This window comes from Pan troglodytes, chromosome 8 (genome assembly GCF_028858775.2).
Source record: "Pan troglodytes isolate AG18354 chromosome 8, NHGRI_mPanTro3-v2.0_pri, whole genome shotgun sequence".
NCBI classification, from domain to species: domain Eukaryota; kingdom Metazoa; phylum Chordata; class Mammalia; order Primates; family Hominidae; genus Pan; species Pan troglodytes.
Genome location: NC_072406.2, coordinates 121,756,676 through 121,779,165, shown reverse-complemented (window position 1 = coordinate 121,779,165; position 22,490 = coordinate 121,756,676).

Sequence of the window (22,490 nt, the reverse complement as noted above, 5' to 3'; positions counted from 1 at the left end):
GGAATGGTACCAGCTCCTCCTTGTACCTCTGGTAGAATTTGGCTGTGAATCCATCTGGTCCTGGACTTTTTTTGGTTGGTAAGCTATTAATTATTGCCTCAATTTCAGAGCCTGTTATTGGTCTATTCAGAGATTCCACTTCTTCCTGGTTTAGTCTTGGGAGGGTGTATGTGTCGAGGAATTTATCCATTTCTTCTAGATTTTCTAGTTTATTTGCATAGAGGTGTTTGCAGTATTCTCTGATGGTAGTTTGTATGTCTTGGGATCAGTGGTGATATCCCCTTTGTCATTTTTTATTGCGTCTATTTGATTCTTCTCTCTTTTCTTCTTTATTGGTCTTGCTAGTGGTCTATCAGTTTTGTTGATCTTTTCAAAAAATCACCTCCTGGATTCATTGATTTTTTGAAGGGTTTTTTATGTCTCTATTTCCTTCAGTTCTGCTCTGATCTTAGTTATTTCTTGCCTTCTGCTAGCTTTTGAATGTGTTTGCTCTTGCTTTTCTAGTTCTTTTAATTGTGATGTTAGGGTGTCAATTTTAGATCTTTCTTGCTTTCTCTTGTGGGCATTTAGTGCTATAAATTTCCCTCTATGCACTGCTTTGAGTGTGTCCCATAGATTCTGGTATGTTGTGTCTTTGTTCTCGTTGGTTTCAAAGAACATCTTTATTTCTGCCTTCATTTCGTTATGTACCCAGTAGTCATTCAGGAGCAGATTGTTCAGCTTCCATGTAGTTGAGCGGTTTTGAGTGAGTTTCTTAATCCTGAGTTCTAGTTTGTTGCACTGTGGTCTGAGAGACAGTTTGTTATAATTTCTTTTCTTTTGCATTTGCTGAGGGATGCTTTACTTCAAACTATGTGGTCAATTTTGGAATAGGTGTGGTGTGGTGCTGAAGAGAATGTATATTCTGTTGATTTGGGGTGGAGAGTTCTGTAGATGTCTATTAGGTCCGCTTGGTGCAGAGCTGAGTTCAATTCCTGGATATCCTTGTTGACTTTCTGTCTCGTTGATCTGTCTAATGTTGACAGTGGGGTGTTAAAGTCTCCCATTATTATTGTGTGGGAATCTAAGTCTCTTTGTTGGTCACTAAGGACTTGCTTATGAATCTGGATGCTCCTGTATTGGGTGCATATATATTTAGGATAGTTAGCTCTTCTTGTTGAATTGATCCGTTTACCATTATGTAATGGCCTTCTTTGTCTCTTTTGATATTTGTTGGTTTAAAGTCTGTTTTATCAAAGACTAGGATTGCAACCCCTGCCTTTTTTTGTTTTCCATTTGCTTGGTAGATCTTACTCCGTCCCTTTATTTTGAGCCTATGTGTGTCTGTGCATGTGAGATGGGTTTCCTGAATACAGCACACTGACGGGTCTTGACTCTTTATCCAATTTGCCAGTCTGTGTCTTTTAATTGGAGCATTTAGCCCATTTACATTTAAGGTTAATATTGTTATGTGTGAATTTGATCCTGTCATTATGATGTTAGCTGGTTATTTTGCTCATTAGTTGATGCAGTTTCTTCCTAACCTTGATGGTCTTTACAATTTGGCATGTTTTTGCAGTGGCTGGCACTGGTTGTTCCTTTCCATGTTTAGTGCTTCCTTCAGGAGCTCTTTTAGGGCAGGCCTGGTGGTGACAAAATCTCTCAGCATTTGCTTGTCTGTAAAGTATTTTATTTCTCCTTCACTTATGAAGCTTAGTTTGGGTGGATATGAAATTCTGGGTTGAAAATTCTTTTCTTTAAGAATGTTGAATATTGGCCCCCACTCTCTTCTGGCTTGTAGAGTTTCTGCCGAGAGATCAGCTGTTAGTCTGATGGGCTTTCCTTTGTGGGTAACCCGACCTTTCTCTCTGGCTGCCCTTAACATTTTTTCCTTCATTTCAACTTTGGTGAATCTGACAATTATGTGTCTTGGAGTTGCTGTTCTCGAGGAGTATCTTTGTGGTGTTCTCTGTATTTCCTGAATTTGAATGTTGGCCTGCCTTGCTAGATTGGGGAAGTTCTCCTGGATAATATCCTGCAGAGTGTTTTCCAACTTGGTTGCATTCTCCCCGTCACTTTCAGTTACACCAATCAGACGTGATATAGATGTGGTCTTTTCACATAGTCCCATATTTCTTGAAGGCTTTGTTCATTTCTTTTTATTCTTTTTTCTCTAAACTTCTCTTCTTGCTTCATTTCATTCATTTCGTCTTCCATTGCTGATACCCTTTCTTCCAGTTGATCGCATTGGCTACTGAGGCTTCTGCATTCATCACGTAGTTCTTGTGCCTTGGTTTTCAGCTCCATCCAGTTCTTTAAGGACTTCTTTGCATTGGTTATTCTAGTTAGCCATTCATCTAATTTTTTTTCAAGGTTTTTAACTTCTTTTTTTTTTTTTTTCAAAGTATTTTTTTTTTTTTATTATACTTTAAGTTTTAGGGTACATGTGCACATTGTGCAGGTTAGTTACATATGTATACATGTGCCATGCTGGTGTGCTGCACCCACTAACTCGTCATCTAGCATTAGGTATATCTCCCAATGCTATCCCTCCCCCCTCCCCCCTCCCCACCACAGTCCCCAGAGTATGATATTCCCCTTCCTGTGTCCATGTGATCTCATTGTTCAATTCCCACCTATGAGTGAGAATACGCGGTGGTTGGTTTTTTGTTCTTGCGATAGTTTACTGAGAATGATGGTTTCCAATTTCATCCATGTCCCTACAAAGGATATGAACTCATCATTTTTTATGGCTGCATAGTATTCCATGGTGTATATATGCCACATTTTCTTAATCCAGTCTATCATTGTTGGACATTTGGGTTGGTTCCAAGTCTTTGCTATTGTGAATAATGCCGCAATAAACATACGTGTGCATGTGTCTTTATAGCAGCATGATTTATAGTCCTTTGGGTATATACCCAGTAATGGGATGGCTGGGTCAAATGGTATTTCTAGTTCTAGATCCCTGAGGAATCGCCACACTGACTTCCACAATGGTTGAACTAGTTTACAGTCCCACCAACAGTGTAAAAGTGTTCCTATTTCTCCACATCCTCTCCAGCACCTGTTGTTTCCTGACTTTTGAATGATTGCCATTCTAACTGGTGTGAGATGATATCTCATAGTGGTTTTGATTTGCATTTCTCTGATGGCCAGTGATGATGAGCATTTTTTCATGTGTTTTTTGGCTGCATAAATGTCTTCTTTTGAGAAGTGCCTGTTCATGTCCTTCGCCCACTTTTTGATGGGGTTGTTTGTTTTTTTCTTGTAAATTTGTTTGAGTTCACTGTAGATTCTGGATATTAGCCCTTTGTCAGATGAGTAGGTTGCGAAAATTTTCTCCCATGTTGTAGGTTGCCTGTTCACTCTGATGGTAGTTTCTTTTGCTGTGCAGAAGCTCTTTAGTTTAATTAGATCCCATTTGTCAATTTTGGCTTTTGTTGCCATTGCTTTTGGTGTTTTGGACATGAAGTCCTTGCCCACGCCTATGTCCTGAATGGTAATGCCTAGGTTTTCTTCTAGGGTTTTTATGGTTTTAGGTCTAATGTTTAAATCTTTAATCCATCTTGAATTGATTTTTGTATAAGGTGTAAGGAAGGGATCCAGTTTCAGCTTTCTACATATGGCTAGCCAGTTTTCCCAGCACCATTTATTAAATAGGGAATCCTTTCCCCATTGCTTGTTTTTCTCAGGTTTGTCAAAGATCAGATAGTTGTAGGTAAGCGGCGTTATTTCTGAGGGCTCTGTTCTGTTCCATTGATCTATATTTCTGTTTTGGTACCAGTACCATGCTGTTTTGGTTACTGTAGCCTTGTAGTATAGTTTGAAGTCAGGTAGTGTGATGCCTCCAGCTTTGTTCTTTTGGCTTAGGATTGACTTGGCGATGCGGGCTCTCTTTTGGTTCCATATGAACTTTAAAGTAGTTTTTTCCAATTCTGTGAAGAAAGTCATTGGTAGCTTGATGGGGATGGCATTGAATCTGTAAATTACCTTGGGCAGTATGGCCATTTTCACGATATTGATTCTTCCTACCCATGAGCAAGGAATGTCCTTCCATTTGTTTGTATCCTCTTTTATTTCCTTGAGCAGTGGTTTGTAGTTCTCCTTGAAGAGGTGCTTCACATCCCTTGTAAGTTGGATTCCTAGGTATTTTATTCTCTTTGAAGTGATTGTGAATGGGAGTTCACTCATGATTTGGCTCTCTGTTTGTCTGTTGTTGGTGTATAAGAATGCTTGTGATTTTTGTACATTGATTTTGTATCCTGAGACTTTGCTGAAGTTGCTTATCAGCTTAAGGAGATTTTGGCCTGAGACAATGGGGTTTTCTAGATAAACAGTCATGTCGTCTGCAAACAGGGACAATTTGACTTCCTCTTTTCCTAATTGAATACCCTTTATTTCCTTCTCCTGCCTGATTGCCCTGGCCAGAACTTCCAACACTATGTTGAATAGGAGTGGTGAGAGAGGGCATCCCTGTCTTGTGCCAGTTTTCAAAGGGAATGCTTCCAGTTTTTGCCCATTCAGTATGATATTGGCTGTGGGTTTGTCATAGATAGCTCTTATTATTTTGAAATATGTCCCATCAATACCTAATTTATTGAGAGTTTTTAGCATGAAGGGTTGTTGAATTTTGTCAAAGGCTTTTTCTGCATCTATTGAGATAATCATGTGGTTTTTGTCTTTGGCTCTGTTTATATGCTGGATTACATTTATTGATTTGCGTATGTTGAACCAGCCTTGCATCCCAGGGATGAAGCCCACTTGATCATGGTGGATAAGCTTTTTGATGTGCTGCTGGATTCGGTTTGCCAGTATTTTATTGAGGATTTTTGCATCAATGTTCATCAAGGATATTGGTCTAAAATTCTCTTTTTTGGTTGTGTCTCTGCCAGGCTTTGGTATCAGAATGATGCTGGCCTCATAAAATGAGTTAGGGAGGATTCCCTCTTTTTCTATTGATTGGAATAGTTTCAGAAGGAATGGTACCAGTTCCTCCTTGTACCTCTGGTAGAATTCGGCTGTGAATCCATCTGGTCCTGGACTCTTTTTGGTTGGTAAACTATTGATTATTGCCACAATTTCAGCTCCTGTTATTGCTCTATTCAGAGATTCAACTTCTTCCTGGTTTAGTCTTGGGAGAGTGTATGTGTCGAGGAATGTATCCATTTCTTCTAGATTTTCTAGTTTATTTGCGTAGAGGTGTTTGTAGTATTCTCTGATGGTAGTTTGTATTTCTGTGGGATCGGTGGTGATATCCCCTTTATCATTTTTTATTGCGTCTATTTGATTCTTCTCTCTTTTTTTCTTTATTAGTCTTGCTAGCGGTCTATCAATTTTGTTGATCCTTTCAAAAAACCAGCTCCTGGATTCATTAATTTTATGAAGGGTTTTTTGTGTCTCTATTTCCTTCAGTTCTGCTCTGATTTTAGTTATTTCTTGCCTTCTGCTAGCTTTTGAATGTGTTTGCTCTTGCTTTTCTAGTTCTTTTAATTGTGATGTTAGGGTGTCAATTTTGGATCTTTCCTGCTTTCTCTTGTGGGCATTTAGTGCTATAAATTTCCCTCTATGCACTGCTTTGAATGCGTCCCAGAGATTCTGGTATGTTGTGTCTTTGTTCTCGTTGGTTTCAAAGAACATCTTTATTTCTGCCTTCATTTCGTTATGTACCCAGCAGTCATTCAGGAGCAGGTTGTTCAGTTTCCATGTAGTTGAGCGGCTTTGAGTGAGATTCTTAATCCTGAGTTCTAGTTTGATTGCACTGTGGTCTGAGAGATAGTTTGTTATAATTTCTGTTCTTTTACATTTGCTGAGGAGAGCTTTACTTCCAAGTATGTGGCCAATTTTGGAATAGGTGTGGTGTGGTGCTGAAAAAAATGTATATTCTGTTGATTTGGGGTGGAGAGTTCCGTAGATGTCTATTAGGTCCGCTTGGTGCAGAGCTGAGTTCAATTCCTGGGTATCCCTGTTGACTTTCTGTCTCGTTGATCTGTCTAATGTTGACAGTGGGGTGTTAAAGTCTCCAATTATTAATGTGTGGGAGTCTAAGTCTCTTTGTAGGTCACTCAGGACTTGCTTTATGAATCTGGGTGCTCCTGTAATGGGTGCATAAATATTTAGGATAGTTAGCTCCTCTTGTTGAATTGATCCCTTTACCATTATGTAATGGCCTTCTTTGTCTCTTTTGATCTTTGTTGGTTTAAAGTCTGTTTTATCAGAGATTAGGATTGCAACCCCTGCCTTTTTTTGTTTTCCATTTGCTTGGTAGATCTTCCTCCATCCCTTTATTTTGAGCCTATGTGTGTCTCTGCACGTGAGATGGGTTTCCTGAATACGGCACACTGATGGGTCTTGACTCTTTATCCAATTTGCCAGTCTGTGTCTTTTAATTGGAGAATTTAGTCCATTTACATTTAAAGTTAATATTGTTATGTGTGAATTTGATCCTGTCATTATGATGTTAGCTGGTGATTTTGCTCGTTAGTTGATGCAGTTTCTTCCTAGTCTTGATGGTGTTTACATTTTGGCATGATTTTGCAGCGGCTGGTACCGGTTGTTCCTTTCCATGTTTAGCGCTTCCTTCAGGAGCTCTTTTAGGGCAGGCCTGGTGGTGACAAAATCGGTCAGCATTTGCTTGTCTGTAAAGTATTTTATTTCTCCTTCACTTATGAAGCTTAGTTTGGCTGGATATGAAATTCTGGGTTGAAAATTCTTTTCTTTAAGAATGTTGAATATTGGTCCCCACTCTCTTCTGGCTTGTAGGGTTTCTGCCGAGAGATCCGCTGTTAGTCTGATGGGCTTCCCTTTGAGGGTAACCCGACCTTTCTGTCTGGCTGCCCTTAACATTTTTTCCTTCATTTCAACTTTGGTGAATCTGACAATTATGTGTCTTGGAGTTGCTCTTCTCGAGGAGTATCTTTGTGGCGTTCTCTGTATTTCCTGAATCTGAACGTTGGCCTGCCTTGCTAGATTGGGGAAGTTCTCCTGGATAATATCCTGCAGAGTGTTTTCCAACTTGGTTTCATTCTCCGCATCACTTTCAGGTACACCAATCAGACGTAGATTTGGTCTTTTCACATAGTCCCATATTTCTTGGAGGCTTTGCTCATTTCTTTTTATTCTTTTTTCTCTAGACTTCCCTTCTCGCTTAGTTTCATTCATTTCATCTTCCATTGCTGATACCCTTTCTTCCAGTTGATCGCATCGGCTCCTGAGGCTTCTGCATTCTTCACGTAGTTCTCGAGCCTTGGTTTTCAGCTCCATCAGCTCCTTTAAGCACTTCTCTGTATTGATTATTATAGTTATACATTCTTCTAAATTTTTTTCAAAGTTTTCAACTTCTTTTCCTTTGGTTTGAACGCCCTCCCGTAGCTCAGAGTAATTTGATCGTCTGAAGCCTTCTTCTCTCAGCTCGTCAAAATCATTCTCCATCCAGCTTTGTTCCGTTGCTGGTGAGGAACTGCGTTCCTTTGGAGGAGGAGAGGCGCTCTGCATTTTAGAGTTTCCTGTTTTTCTGTTCTGTTTTTTCCCCATCTTTGTGGTTTTATCTACTTTTGGTCTTTGATGATGGTGATGTACAGATGGGTTTTTGGTGTGGATGTCCTTTCTGTTTGTTAGTTTTCCTTCTAACAAACAGGACCCTCAGCTGCAGGTCTGTTGGAATACCCTGCCGTGTGAGGTGTCAGTGTGCCCCTGCTGGGGGGTGCCTCCCAGTTAGGCTGCTCGGGGGTCAGGGGTCAGGGACCCACTTGAGGAGGCAGTCTGCCCGTTCTCAGATCTCCAGCTGCGTGCTGGGAGAACCACTGCTCTCTTCAAAGCTGTCAGACAGGGACATTTAAGTCTGCAGAGGTTACTGCTGTCTTTTTGTTTGTCTGTGCCCTGCCCCCAGAGGTGGAGCCTACAGAGGCAGGCAGGCCTCCTTGAGCTGTGGTGGGCTCCACCCAGTTCGAGCTTCCCGGCTGCTTTGTTTACCTAAGCAAGCCTGGGCAATGGCGGGTGCCCCTCCCCCAGCCTCGCTGCCGCCTTGCAGTTTGATCTCAGACTGCTGTGCTAGCAATCAGCGAGATTCCGAGGGCGTAGGACCCTCCGAGCCAGGTGTGGGATATAGTCTCGTGGTGCGCCGTTTTTTAAGCCGGTCTGAAACGCGCAATATTCGGGTGGGAGTGACCCGAGTTTTCCAGGTGCGTCCGTCACCCCTTTCTTTGACTCGGAAAGGGAACTCCCTGACCCCTTGCACTTCCCAGGTGAGGCAATGCCTCGCCCTGCTTCGGCTCGCGCTCGGTGCGGGCACCCACTGGCCTGCGCCCACTGTCTGGCACTCCCTAGTGAGATGAACCCGGTACCTCAGATGGAAATGCAGAAATCACCATCTTCTGCGTCGCTCACGCTGGGAGCTGTAGACCGGAGCTGTTCCTATTTGGCCATCTTGGCTCCGGTTTTTAACTTCTTTGCCATTGGTTTTAACTTCCTCCTTTAGCTCAGAGTAGTTTGATCTTCTGAAGCCTTCTTCTCTCAACTCATCAAAGTCATTCTCCATCCAGCTTTGTTCTGTTGCTGGTGAGGAGCTGCATTCCTTTGGAGGAGGAGAGGCGCTCTGATTTTTAGAGTTTCCAGTTTTTCTGCTCTGTTTTTTCCCCATCTTTGTGATTTTATCTACCTTTGGTCTTTGATGATGGTGATGTACAGATGGCTTTTTGGTGTGGATGTCCTTTCTGTTTGTTAGTTTTCCTTCTAACAGTCAGGACTCTCAGCTGCAGGTCTGTTGGAGTTTGCTGGAAGTCCACTCCAGACCCTGTTTGCCTGGGTATCAGTAGCGGTGGCTAAAGAACAGCAGGTATTGGTGAACCGCAAATGCTGTGCCTGATCGTTACTCTGGAAGTTTTGTCTCAGAGGAGTACCCGGCTGTGTGAGGTGTCAGTCTGCCCCTACTGGGGGGTGCCTCCCAGTTAGGCTACTTGGGGGTCAGGGACCCACTTGAGGAGGGAGTCTGCCAATTCTCAGATCTCAAGCTGCATGCTGGGAGAACCACTACTCTCTTCAAAGCTGTCAGACAGGGACATTTAAGTCTGTGGAGGTTACTGCTGCCTTTTGTTTGTCTGTGCCCTGCCCCCAGAGGTGGAGCCTACAGAGGCAGGCAGGCCTCCTTGAGCTGTGGTGGGCTCCACTCAGTTCGAGCTGCCTGGCTGCTTTGTTTACCTACTCAAGCCTCGGCAATGGCAGGCGCCCCTCCCCCAGCCTCGCTGCTGCCTTGCAGTTTGATCTCAGACTACTGTGCTAGCAATGAGCTAGGCTCCATGGGTGTACGACCCTCTGAGCCAGGTGCAGGATATAATCTCCTGGTGTGCCATTTGTTAAGCCCGTTGAAAAAGTGCAGTATTAGGGTGGCAGTGACCCGATTGCCGTCTGTCACCCCTTTCTTTGACTAGAAAAGGGAATTCCCTGACCCCTTGCATTTTCCGGGTGAGGCGATGCCTTGCCCTCCTTCAGCTCACGCACGGTGTGCTGCACCTACTGTCCTGCACCCACTGACTGTCCAGCACTCCCCAGTGAGATGAACCCGGTACCTCAGTTGGAAATGCAGAAATCACCTGTCTTCTGCGTGGCTCACGCTGGGAGCTGTAGACTGGAGCTGTTCCTGTTCGGCCATATTGGCTCCACCCTCTTAATTTTATATTTCAAAATTTAGTAGCTGGAGGAACTAAAATGAAAGTTCAGAGCTTCAGTGGAGTGCTTATCTTGTGCCTATTTTGCATATAAAAAGAATCTATCCAAGATTAATTTTTAGTCTTTTATCGATTTTTTAAAAAAAGGTTGGGAACCGTGAAAATATATCTTTAGTCCTTTGGAGACTAGCACGCAGAGATTCTGTGGCCAAGTGGGGAGGTGGACTTGCCAGTTTTGTTGAGGTGTGCATTATTTGGAGTTAAAGTTGCCTCATCCAGTTATGCAGTTCTTTCTGTCTCTAGAATCAACAGTTCCTCAAAACTCCATTATTAAAGACAACCAGAAAATTGTGCAGTAATTGTACCATGGAATGAAGATTGCTCTCTGCTCCTGCAGGCATTTGTTTTATGTGCTGACACAAGAACATTTGATTACTCTTAACTCTCTTATGGGGAATGGCTAATAAATGCTACTATGCACCAGGGCATTACCTGGCATTACTATAATGGCAGGAACAAGTTCCACAACATCATGACTTGCAAGCACGCATTTTGAATCATTGAAATGCATCACATTGTCGGTGGCCATACTGTTGGGTCCTAGTCTCAGGAAGAACCTGGGGTCAAAATTCACGAGTTGCAGTTAGTCCTGAGTCACAGTTTACTCTGAAAATTGCTGGCTCAAATTTCTTAGCATAATGGAATAACACTAAATGTGCTTCTTACAGGAGGAAAGCTATTCCAGAAGAAAAAATAAATCTAAAATTTAATGAAAGAGTGACCAAGGAGAGTCATGTTGTGACTTTCCCTGTGATTAAGAGCTTGGGTCTCCTTTGTCATGGTGAAAATAGAGTCGTGCTGAGTCAAGTCTTTGCTTATCAAATCTTCCTGAGACTTAATTATTCAACAAGTCTTTACTGAGCACCTGCTAAATGCCTGGGGCTGTGCTAGATACTTCATACAAATTGTCTCATGGGTTGTTCACAATTACCCTATGAAGCATTTACTTTGGCTGGCTGAGGTTACTTTGAGACGTTACAATATTTTTCCTTATTTATTGCTTTATTTATGGAATATCACCCTTTCTCCAAAATGCAAAATAATTTGGAGTCAATATGTTATTGTGAGAAGAGTCTTGGTGTAGGAAGACCATGGGCATTAGGACGAAGATCTGAGAGGTGGAGGTAGAAATGACACTGAAACTGAGAGAAAATAAAACCACTGAATTTAAAGCAAAAAGAAACAAAGTGAGTCTTTGGGACCTTTCCTACCTATATTAGTCTTTAGTGTTACAGAATAACTAAACTAGTTGGAGCCTTCACAGTCATTGAATGCTCAAAATCACCTTGATCAGAGATTCAGGGATGGGTTGAGGAACAGTTTAATCACTATTCCTTGTTTTGGGTGAGGGACACAGACAGGTATAGGGTTAGTTAATATCAAAATCCAAATGCTAGCAAAAAGAAATTTAGCAGCATTAAATAGTATTTCTAATTAAAAAAAGATTAATTTGGCTGGGCATGGTGGCTCACGCCTGTAATCCCAGCACTTTGGGAGGCTGAGGTGGGCAGATCACGAGGTCAAGAGATCAAGACCATCCTGGCCAACATGGTGAAATCCTGTCTCTACTGTAAATATAAAAATTAACTGAGTGTGCTGGTGCATGCCTGTAGTCCCAGCTACTCAGTAGGCTGAGGCAGGAGAATCGCTTGAACCTGGGAGGCGGAGGTTGCAGTGAGCCAAGATTGCACCACAGTACTCCAGCCTGTTGACAGAGCAAGACTCCATCTCAAAAAAAAAAAAAAAAAAAGATTAATAAATAAATCAACTTCTGCTTGTGGCCAGGAGGGAGGAACTGGCACCAGACTAATCCTTGTCTGAAAAAAGCAAATACAATAACCTCACCAAAAGTCAATATAAATGGAATAAACCATGATGCAATTGCTTTCAGGCACTGGACAACAGGTAGAGCAAGACTGCAATCTCAGGGTGAATGGAAACTCAGCAGGTGAGCCCAGACTCTGCCTGGGGACCTTTTGTGATACAGCCCAGGGGCTGGAGTAGAGCAGAGCAGGCCTGTGGATAGGAAAGCCGGACTTTGAGTATAGAGCCACAAAGGTGATGTAGTCTGGGGAGAAGGACACAGGGAATCTGAAGTCTGGGGAGCTTTTTAAACTAGTCATTTGCTGATGGACCACACAGATGCAGGACAAGGCTATGGTGATCTTCACAGAACACGGGGCCTGAGCACTGATCACAGATCTTAACGGTTGAGGAGTGCTGGAGATGGAGTTCCTTCAGCTGGGCCAGAGTGAAGACAACACGTTAACACCTGGGTAGGTGTCCAGCTGAGAAAAAAGGAAGGCCACACCTTAGGAGTAAGGAAGGAGCCTGCCCTAAAAGGTCAGAAGTGAGGCTCAGAGGCAAGGCCAGTCTCAGGGAAGATGGTGCAACTTCGCAAGTAGAACTCATGAAGCAACTGGGGTTGGCTCAGGCACTACTACAATCGGGGTAGTCTGTTTTCACTTCCATGAAAACTGAAGTGAGCTTTGTGTTCCTAAATGAAAGGACAAACACTTCAATAGGCATTTAGCTAATATTAGATGGACATAATTGAATCAATAAACAATTTAATTTTAACATTTCCTTTCTTTCTTCTTCTTCTTTTTTTTTTTTTTGAGACAGAGTTTCGCTCCTCTGGCCCAGGCTGGGGTGCAGTGGCACAATCTTGGCTCACTGCAACCTCCGCCTCCTGGCTTCAAGCTATTCTCCTGCCTCAGCATCCTGAGTAGCTGGGACTACAAGAGCATGCCACGACACCTGGCTAATTTTTTGTATTTTTGGTAGAGACAGAGTTTCACTGTGTTGGCCAGGCTGATCTCGAACTCCTGACCTCAGGTGATCCACCTGCCTTGGCCTCCCAAAGTGCTGGGATTACAGGCTTGAGCCACTGCGCCTGGCCCAACATTTTCTTGAGAAACTTAAAACTCCCAAAGAAGTTTTTATCTTAGGTTATTAGTATAAAGACTCCAAGCAATGACAAATTTCTGCCACCCTCAAATACACTCACTGATAGAATATACTCAGTTATCATATTTCAGATGTGCCAATTTTCTGGTCAATCAGCAATCACCTCCTTGTGAACTCAGGCACAGGGGCTGACACACAGCAGCACAGGACACAGTCTGCCCCCCGGGGCTGCTGACAGTCTCTTGCTGGTAGGAGGAGACATCCCTTACCAATGCTGAGACTGCTGCCTATTTTTTTCTGCTCTGTAAGAACTTCTGCTGAAATGCTCTGTCTGTGTCCTTCAATGCTGAACTTAGCTTATGCTGTAATTTTTTTCTAATTTTTTTCTCCTACTGCCTGCAGATTTTCAAGTAAATAAGGCACTCTGGATTTTAAACTCATTCATCTGATAATGTTTTTACATGATCCGAAGTCATTTCATCATTAATTTTCTCATTAAACTGTGGATACAACAACAGATAGATATTTGTATTTTTAGTAGAGACGGGGTTTCACTGTGTTGGTCAGACTGATCTCGAACTCAGATATTCAACTAAATAAGGCACTCTGGATTTTAAACACATTCATCTGATAATAATTTTACATGATCTGAAGCCATTTCATCATTAATGTTCTCATTAAGCTGCATGCAACAACAGATAGCGACTGAGGAGCTGCACCTGGTGGACGTGGGTCGGCGGGAGTGGTAAGGCAATGATGGAGGCACAACCTTGAGGTTAAAGACCTCGCTGTCTAGAAGGAAACACACATAAGTAAATAGGCAATCACCATACAGTGTAGTAAGTGCTTTGACTGAATAAGTGAGGAGTTTTGTGTGTGCCTTATCCTGACTTGGTGGGAGCTGGGGAGGCTCAGGGAGATCATTCAGAAGCAGTTTTTCCAAAACCTTACATTGCGCTTAATATGTACCAGGGCACCTGTATCAGAAACTTTTGAAATGTTTAAAAATATATAAATTCCAAGCTGTGAGGGAACATTTACTGAATCTCTGAGATTATGCCTCAGTAATCTACATTTTAGAAAAATGCGCTCCAACACTGAGTGACAGAGTGAGACTCTGTCTCAAAAACAAAACCCCAAAGTACCCCAGGTGATTCTTGTGTGCAGTGAAGTGTGAGAACTACTGATTTAAATTAATTGGTTAGTTCAATATTTGTTCTTTCTTCAACATCATCTTAAAACCAGAAATCCACATCAGAATATAACAGCAAGAGAGATGTCATAAAGATAATCTTGACTCAAATGTAAATGACTGACATTGTTAGTCACAAATTTAAAAAAGCATTGTTAGTCACAAAGTACTCGCAGCCCCGCTCCCTAATTGATCAACAAATAGGTTGTATATTGTTGTCTTTAAAGTTCAGACTCCGGGGCAGGGGCTGTGTTTTGTCTGTGCCTCAGTTTCTCACGTGTAAAACAGGATGAAAAGATTCCTATTGTACAGGACTATTGTGATGGCTAAATGAGGTCACGTGTAGCAGGTATTTAGAAAAGTCCCTGGCACGCCCTCTCTAGGCCTAAGCTGGACTTAGCCATCATGCTAGGTCAGTTGCCATCAGTTAATCTGTCTTCCTTGCAGATAACTACCTCCTTGTCTTTTATGAGGAGACAAACCTGAATCATGAATTTTGTCCTGAAGTACATTAGCTGGAGGGAACTTGTGAACTCAGGCACAGTGGCTGACACACAGCAGCACAGGACACAGTCTTCTGATAATGTTTTTACATGATCTGAAGCCATTTCATCGTTAATTTTCTCATTAAACTATGCATGCAACAACAGATAGTGACTGAAGAGCTGCACCTGTGGATGTGGGTAGGCCGTGACTCCAATTTTCATCAGAGGAAGGCCATGGAGATCAGTTTGTTTCCTGGAGTGTTGTCTTATCTTTGCTTTAGACAGTGTGGTAGGTGGAAAAATGCCCACCCCTCCACCCCCCGCCCAAAAGCCCAATGCCCAACCCCTTCTCTCCAGAACCTGTGAATACGGTACCTTATGTGATAAAAGGTATTTTGCAGGTATGATTAAGAAACTTGGGATGGTGAGAGAATCATAGAATATCCAGGTGGGCACAATGTAATCACAGGAGTCTTTACAAGTGAGGAATCTTTCCCAGCTGAAGTCAGATTGAGAGACACATCCTTGCTGATTTTGAAGGTCGAGGAACCGGCTAGGAGACAAAGAATGCAGGCAGCCTTTAGAAGCCAGAAAAGGTAAGGAAATGAAACCTCTTTTAGGATCTCCAGAAGAAATGTAGCCCTGCCAACACTTTGGTTTAGATGGGTGAGATCCATGTCAGAATTTTGACTTACAGAACTGTTAGGTAGATATTTACGTTGTCTCAGCCACTGAATTTGTGATAATTTGTTACAGCAGCAATACAAAACTAAGACACAGTCTTTGGGGACATGCCTTTTCCCCCCATAATAATATGTAAAATAAAATGGCATGTATTTTACCTTTTGTGCCCCCAAATAATTCCCTCCCACTCCAGTGGCACACCCCCTTGTCCTTCAAAATGAAGTAATTGGAAGTGAGAATTTGCCTTGAATATAAGAATTTGAAGTCTGATATTTCATTTCAGCAGATCATCCATCCTTCAGTGTGCGGTGTGTAAATCAGAATTATTCCTTCTGTTTTTCACATCTTACTCCCGACTTCTTTGTATTTGATTGTATTTACCTCTGTTTTTTTTTACCTTTAGAAGTTTGTATCTACAGAGTTTTCATCTGTTGTCATTTTTAAAGATTGCTTGTTAAACTAATGTTTCACAGATTCTTCTAATCATGTGCACAGAAATAGGGCCAAAATAATTGGTAATCACATCATATGCCCCACCACTTTAAAACTCCATAAAATTATAGTGTAACTAAATGAACCTAAAAGAAATAATGCAAGTGAAATATTTAAAAACCCTGACTAAGAGAGTTTTGCATGTATTTTTAAAATAGGCCATTACTTTAAACTTTGGTTACTTACTGAAGATAATTTTTAAAGCGATGACTAAAGATATATTTAAATTAAAATGTAGTTAAAAGGTAGAACATAGCTGCTTATAAAATCTCATTCGACTCAAAAACCCAGTGGAAGTAAATGTCTTCTGCACACTTAGGCATGGTTTATGGCATCTATATTTTGCAGGAGGAACAATAACAAAGTTTGTGGCTCAGTGAGAACACCAAAATTGATGGAAGCTTCCTTTGATTATGGCATACATTTATGACATCCACCATCAGCAAGTAAGAGCTTAATTTTCTAATTTATTTAAGCATTCACAAAGCCGTTTGCCTTTTCCTCCAAGGGAATGTCTCGGTAGTTTGTACTGGCTGCAACATATTTTTCCTTGGGAAACTTTGAAGCAAGTGGAATTCTTTATCTTGGGGGTGAAATGGCTGAAGATCATTTCAGGTGAAAGATGATAAAAATCCATAGGAGTTTTCAGTGTGATGTGGTCATCAGAAATGTTGATGACATCTTAAAAAAGAATTAGCTACACTCTCTACTTCATTCCTTGGTGCTATTCTGATCACAACAGGAGTAATGATTTCAGGGTCACCTCTGATAAGGGGCTGAGATACATCAAAGTGCACCCAGAGAACAGGGACAGGGATATTTCTATATAATTCATGTAAGGAACAGTTGGAGACATTAAGGCTACTATACTTGAAGAAGAAAAATCTGGTGGAATATGATGGCTGAATTCAAACATTTGAAAAGATGACATGTAGAGAAAGAATTTGACCTGTCTTTCTGGAAGAGGTGGATGTGAGACCAGTGGATAAGACTTACACTGAAGTTGATTTCAGTTCTTCATAAAGAAGAGATTTCTTGGGATCAAAATTGTCTGAATATAGGAATGATTTTCTCTGTCCCTAGAGTTGCTCAAGCATAGCCAAAAAGCTTACCTCTTGTTCAGATTTAAAATTCAATGATTTTATGATGCTGTCTAAAAGTGAGCTCTGCCATGTATTGGGAAGTAAATGAGGCTATGTATTAGGAACTCTGAGTTACTTTAACTCCCCATTGCACTCTCTCCACCAGATGGAGTGAGGTTGGGTACTTGCTGCTGCTGAAAAGGAGTTCAAGTCTCTGTCTCCAGGACCTCATGTCTAAAGGGTGCGTGGGACAGCTATGTGATTCTAGGCCAGAGATGGCAACTATATGCCACTATGCCCTCCTCCTGCCTGTGGCAGATAATCTAAATGATGGTGGAACTCTCTCCTGATGCATAGGTAGAGCCTCAGGATCCTCCTTAGTACAACATCCTGACATTATTAGAGTTGGTATACAGATGAAGGCTGATTATTATTTCTGCTTTAGGACACAGTTTGCATGTCATTTCCAGATGTAGCCCTTCTTGTCAGTTCCAGATATAGCCCTCTATGCTCTCCTCTGTGATGCCAGGGCTAGCACTAGACAAAATACATTTCTGCTCTGCTGGCTGGATCACTGTTAGGCCGGAGGAGCACTACAAGCCTGGAGGAGGAAGAAGTGACATTTTCTTTCCTTCCTGCTTTCTGTGGCTTCCTGTTTTCTCCTCTTCCTTATAAGCATAACCTAAGCCATGGCTGTTCCTTTCCCTAGTCATAGCTGAATTCAGTTTTCAGTTTTTCCAGTTCCTAGAAACAGCTTCATGGCATCCTCTTTGGAGCAGTAGCACCTTTGAGCCAGTGCTCCTCTTCAGAAGTCTGAATTTTGACTGCATGGGACCCTATTTTCAGCTTCTGAGAATTGCTTATGCCAACCCCTTCCCTTTTAAGTTCCATTTCTAGGGGTAGTAGCCCTTTCTACATTTGCCACTCTGTGATACTTGACTTTTTTTCTGATTGTTTAATTACCTACAGCTTTATGCCTAATTAGAAGTTATTTGATTTCTCTGTTCAAATAATTGGTATGGCTTTTGTCTCTGAACATTAAACATTTACCCTAAGCTGATGATGGGCTGTTTCAGCACATACCTGATTAAGGACTAGTTGTGTTTAATTTCATTTTTTATTTTATTTTAAAAATTAGAGCTGTATGGAACTTTTACATAATCCAGTCCAATTCCCTCATTATAAAGATGAGGAAATTTAAGTTTCAGAAATGGTGGTGGAGGTGACATATGGCCTTCTTGTGACTTGGAATTGGAATTACAACTCAAGATATCAGACTAAGATAGCAAAGCTTTAGGAGGGAAATAACAGAAAAGAAATTGACCTTTAAGGCAACAGCCCAGTCCTGGGGCAGGTCTCAACAAAGCACTATCTCTCTACAGACACCAGGTCTTCTCTGGCCTCCTTTGGTTGGGAAATTAATTATAAGTTTAGTTTGTTGGTAGGAGAGGGACAGGCGACTATCTTAGAAGGTTCCAGAAGATATTGTGGGTGTTGCTAATAGAATGAGATTTAAAAACACCTTGGTAATTAAAATATCCTTTTAAGAGTGCTTGAATGATAAGAAAAATAGTAAAGAAAGAAAGGCTACTGTAGGTCAGATTCAGACCGTGTGTGTTCATGACAACGAGTTTTATGCTGTATGAAATTGTTAATGTTTGGATGCAATGTCAATTAATGTACTATAATAGTATAAAATAGTACAATGCAATATAAAAGTATAATACAGTAATTATAAAGTGACTATAAATTTCCTCAAGGAACTTATGGATAAAGGGATCTGAAGAAAATAAGAATCAAAATTTAGCAATGGAAATGTTGTTGAAGAATAGTCAAAAAGTATCACAAATCAAGGAGTTTGTGAAAATGAAGATGATTATTCTCTAGCATGCAGTTGTAATCAAGTACTTCTTCCCTCAGTAGAGAAATATGAGTGGAAGGCAATAAAACAAAGACAGTTAAAATCACACCTGTTCTTCTGGTCCCAATACTTACATAACTGGGATTATCTGAATCCTGAGCTTCCTGCTAGTGAAATTGAATTATTTATTTTTAATAATGTTGGATCTTGCTTCTTAGGCATGTACTGTGTACCACGTATTTTACTAGGCACACATTGGTATACATTGTTTTATCTCATTTAACTATCTTGAGGAATCATGTTCCCCATTTTAGAGATGAGGAAACAGAGGCTCACAGAGGTTGGATAATTGTCCAAAGTATCACAGCAACCAACAGTGGAGTCAGGATTGAACCCTGGTCACCCTGATGCCAAAACTTCCACCAGCTCCAGCTGCCTCTTGCTTGGCCACCCTCTTCTTTGCTATTTACAATACTTCCTTTATTAAACTACTAGTTCTTCAGAGATACACATAGCAAAATGCCCATGACTTTAAGTTAAATTGTTGACTGTAGCACAGACCCACCCAAAGGGTCTTCTAATACATATCTCTTTGTAGATGGAGCCTTGGAGAAGGAGGACAGGGTGGGGTGGGGCTGAGGCAGGAAGAGGGATGCTGGGCCAGTCTGTCGGTGTGACAGGAACAGCCCCTGCCTGCACCTTGTTTAGCTCATCTGTCTCTTCTGTCGTCGCAGTGATGATATGCACACACCTCTATGGCTAATGGCCTCCTGTTCCAGCTGTTAACCTCTGATCTGGTTCCTTGAAAAGAAAAGCCTGCTTCATCAGAGTTGCCCTTGCCAAAAGCTTTTAGCCTTTTAAATGCACAAAGGCCCTTGACAGACTTTTTATGATTCTTCATTTAGTTTTTAAATAGTGGAAAGCATTTTACATTTGTATTTGGTGCACAAGAGAAGTCTAATTGCTCCAAAGGGCCAAGGCAGTAAAAGAATCCCCGCTGCTGCTGGGGCTTTCTCAGTTCCGAATGATGCTTATGATGTTCAAATCCAAGACAGAAGAGACTGTGGGAGGGGTTTACCCTTAATCGCTCGCCTCCTTCTCCAGCTTATCACACGGAAGGAAAAGCTGGAGGAGGAGGAGACCAAGAGTGAGCAGGGACCTAGGAATGGAACCAAAGTGCACCGAGGAGAGCAAGGAGGCAACTCAAGTTAAGTGAAGATCTGAATTCAGACCTGATTTGGCATCACAGTGAAGAGCTTGATCCCACACGGTCAGTGTTGAGACGGGACTGTCTCAGGATGAGCTCTAGACCACTGGGTCAGCTACGCCACAATAACTTTCTCTACTCAGGTCTATCTGAAAGCTGGAGAGAAGAACAATAGCCTGAAGTTTGCCAGAGAAACAAAGGCCATAAACATAACAAATGATTAATTGCATTTATTTTTTACTAAATTGACGGAGCCAATCTTTGTGCATCAATGTCAACTAGATACAGAGCAAAAGAGACAGTGACAGAGATTCTTTCATTTCCCTTTACACAGGCGATGCCATTAGTAAATGTTAGTCGAGGCTTTGGCCATTAAATATCATTTTCAGGGGATCTTAATTTCTTTGTAAAGTCTTCTCCGACATGGTTGGAAGGAAAAATAGTAGATAATAAAGGAATGAAATTCCCAAGTTTTATGGAACTTTTCTCTGGCAGATCCTGTGGGTTGTATGATCTGATCTCCATCTCCTATTGTAGAGAATCTAAAATGTAAAACCTCAAATTTTAAGGCTCTCTTGTAGAATTAGGAGGCCATGTGGCCCAGTTCTGGCCAATAATACATAAGTAGAAGTGTGTTGTTTTCATCTCTTTCCTGCTTGAATGTGGATGTGAGGTCTGGAACATTGCAACCTGTGGTCGGTCATGAGGTAATAATAATAAGGGCAATAGCTAAGGGTGGCAGATGAAAAGATAAGAGTAGCTTGGCACCCTTGTGGGTCCCTAATGACATTACGGAGATTTTAGTTACCCCAGTCCTGGAGGGCCAATATCTAAGCTACTTTTAATGCAAAAAAAGACCCCCTAATTGCTTAAGCCAAGGTGGCCAATTTTCAGTTACTTGAAGCTGGAAATTTACTAACTAAAATGATATCTAAGCCTCATGTTTAAAACTTACTATATGAGGCTGGGGTGTTTTTTTCTCTTCTTCAAAAAATGTTCCAATATATTTTTCTCAAAGGAGTTGATACCTGATTTGATTAAGGAGAAGCCTTCCATTTCCTACAAATGATGTTAGAATGATTTCTACCTCCCGTTTTCTCCTTATTTTTCTGTAGGTTGGTTGTCAGCGCTGCACTGATTCCCTCTCTAAAAGAAACTGTAAAGTACAAGAATCTTGACATCCCTTCTAATGAACTCAAACCTCAATTCTTAAGGTTGGTAAGGGACAGAGAACTCTCCATGGTGGCAGTTGTGGCATGAGGGAGATTTCTCAGTAATAAGAGCAGCCTTGAGGGCTTGGGAGTCAGGTTTCAGTGTCCAGTCTGTCATCTTGCTCCATGTAGAGATTCTTACTCAGTGATCACTCTGTAGGTCAGGGTGGGATTTAATTAAGAATGTAGATAAACTCCATCATAGGAGCCTCTAAAAAAGCTTGCATATACTATTGCAGGGACATGGATGGAGATGGAGGCCATTATCCTTAGCAAACTAACACAGGAACAGAAAACCAAATACCGCATGTTCTCACTTGTAAGCAGAAGCTGGCCGGGCGTGGTGGCTCATACCTGTAATCCCAGCACTTTGGGAGGCCGAGGTGGGCGGATCACGAGGTCAGGAGATCGAGACCATCCTGGGTAACACGGTGAAACCCCATCTCTACTAAAATACAAAAAATTAGCTGGGCGTGGTGGCGGGCGCCTGTAGTCCCAGCTGCTCGGGAGGCTGAGGCAGGAGAATGGCATGAACCTGGGAGGCAGAGCTTGCAGCGAGCTGAGATTGTGCCACTGCACTCCAGCCTGGGCGACAGAGCGAGACTCTGTCTCAAAAAAAAAAAGATAAGTAGAAGCTAAATGATGAGAACACCTGGGCACCTAGAAACAGCACATACTGGGGCCTTTCAGAGGGTGGAGGCTGGGAGGAGGGAGAGGATCAGGAAAATAACTAATGGGTACTAGGCTTAATACCTGGGTGATGAAATAATCTGTACAACAAACCCCCATGACACAATTTTACCTATGTAACAAACCCATACTTGTATCCCTGAACTTAAAATAAAAGTTTAAAAATTATTCATTCTAATAAAATATGTAATTGCTGGCATTTTGAATCCTGATAGTTTGTTTGGTGTGGCTGAAATCTGTTAACACTGTTGCTTCATTCTTGAGACTGGCTAGGCTCTTCTATATGCGTATGTATACACATACATAACTTTCATTTTCTGAGGTATAATTGATCATTCTAAGGTAGTGGTTCTTGATTAGAAATAATTTTGCCTCCTCCTTCCCCTCAATAAAAATAAAAACAGATTTTTATTGCATTTATGCAAATAACTGTATTGTCATAAGTTAAGAATACATACAAAGAGTTTCCAAATTCTGTAAATATCTGGTAGAGAGAAATAAATAAGCTCCAAATTTTGTTCATAGGAGTATATGGCATTTGGCAGTGTCTGGATCCATTTTTGCTTGCCAAAATTGCTATAGGGTGCTACTGGCATTGAATGGGTGAAGGCCAGAGAGGCTGCTCAACATCCTAAAATGCATTGGAGAGCACTCCCACTCCCTGCCCACAGCAAAGAATTGTCTAGAGGCCCTAAATGTCAATAATGTCAAGGTTGAGAAACACTGTCCTGGTTCATTGTCTTTTTAAAAAAATTTATTATCATGCTCTGTCATATTCTGGAGTCAGAGGACATGAGTATTTTCATGTAGATTGTGAGCTAAATGTGCCCTTATAGGTACTGTAGCAAAATTGGATCTTGGGAGTAAATATTCAAACTTAGGGAGAAGCAAGATGCTGAAACAAAATTCTAAGAGAGATTATGAAATATATAACAAGAGAAAGGGGCATAGCACCTACCCTGATATAATGAAAAT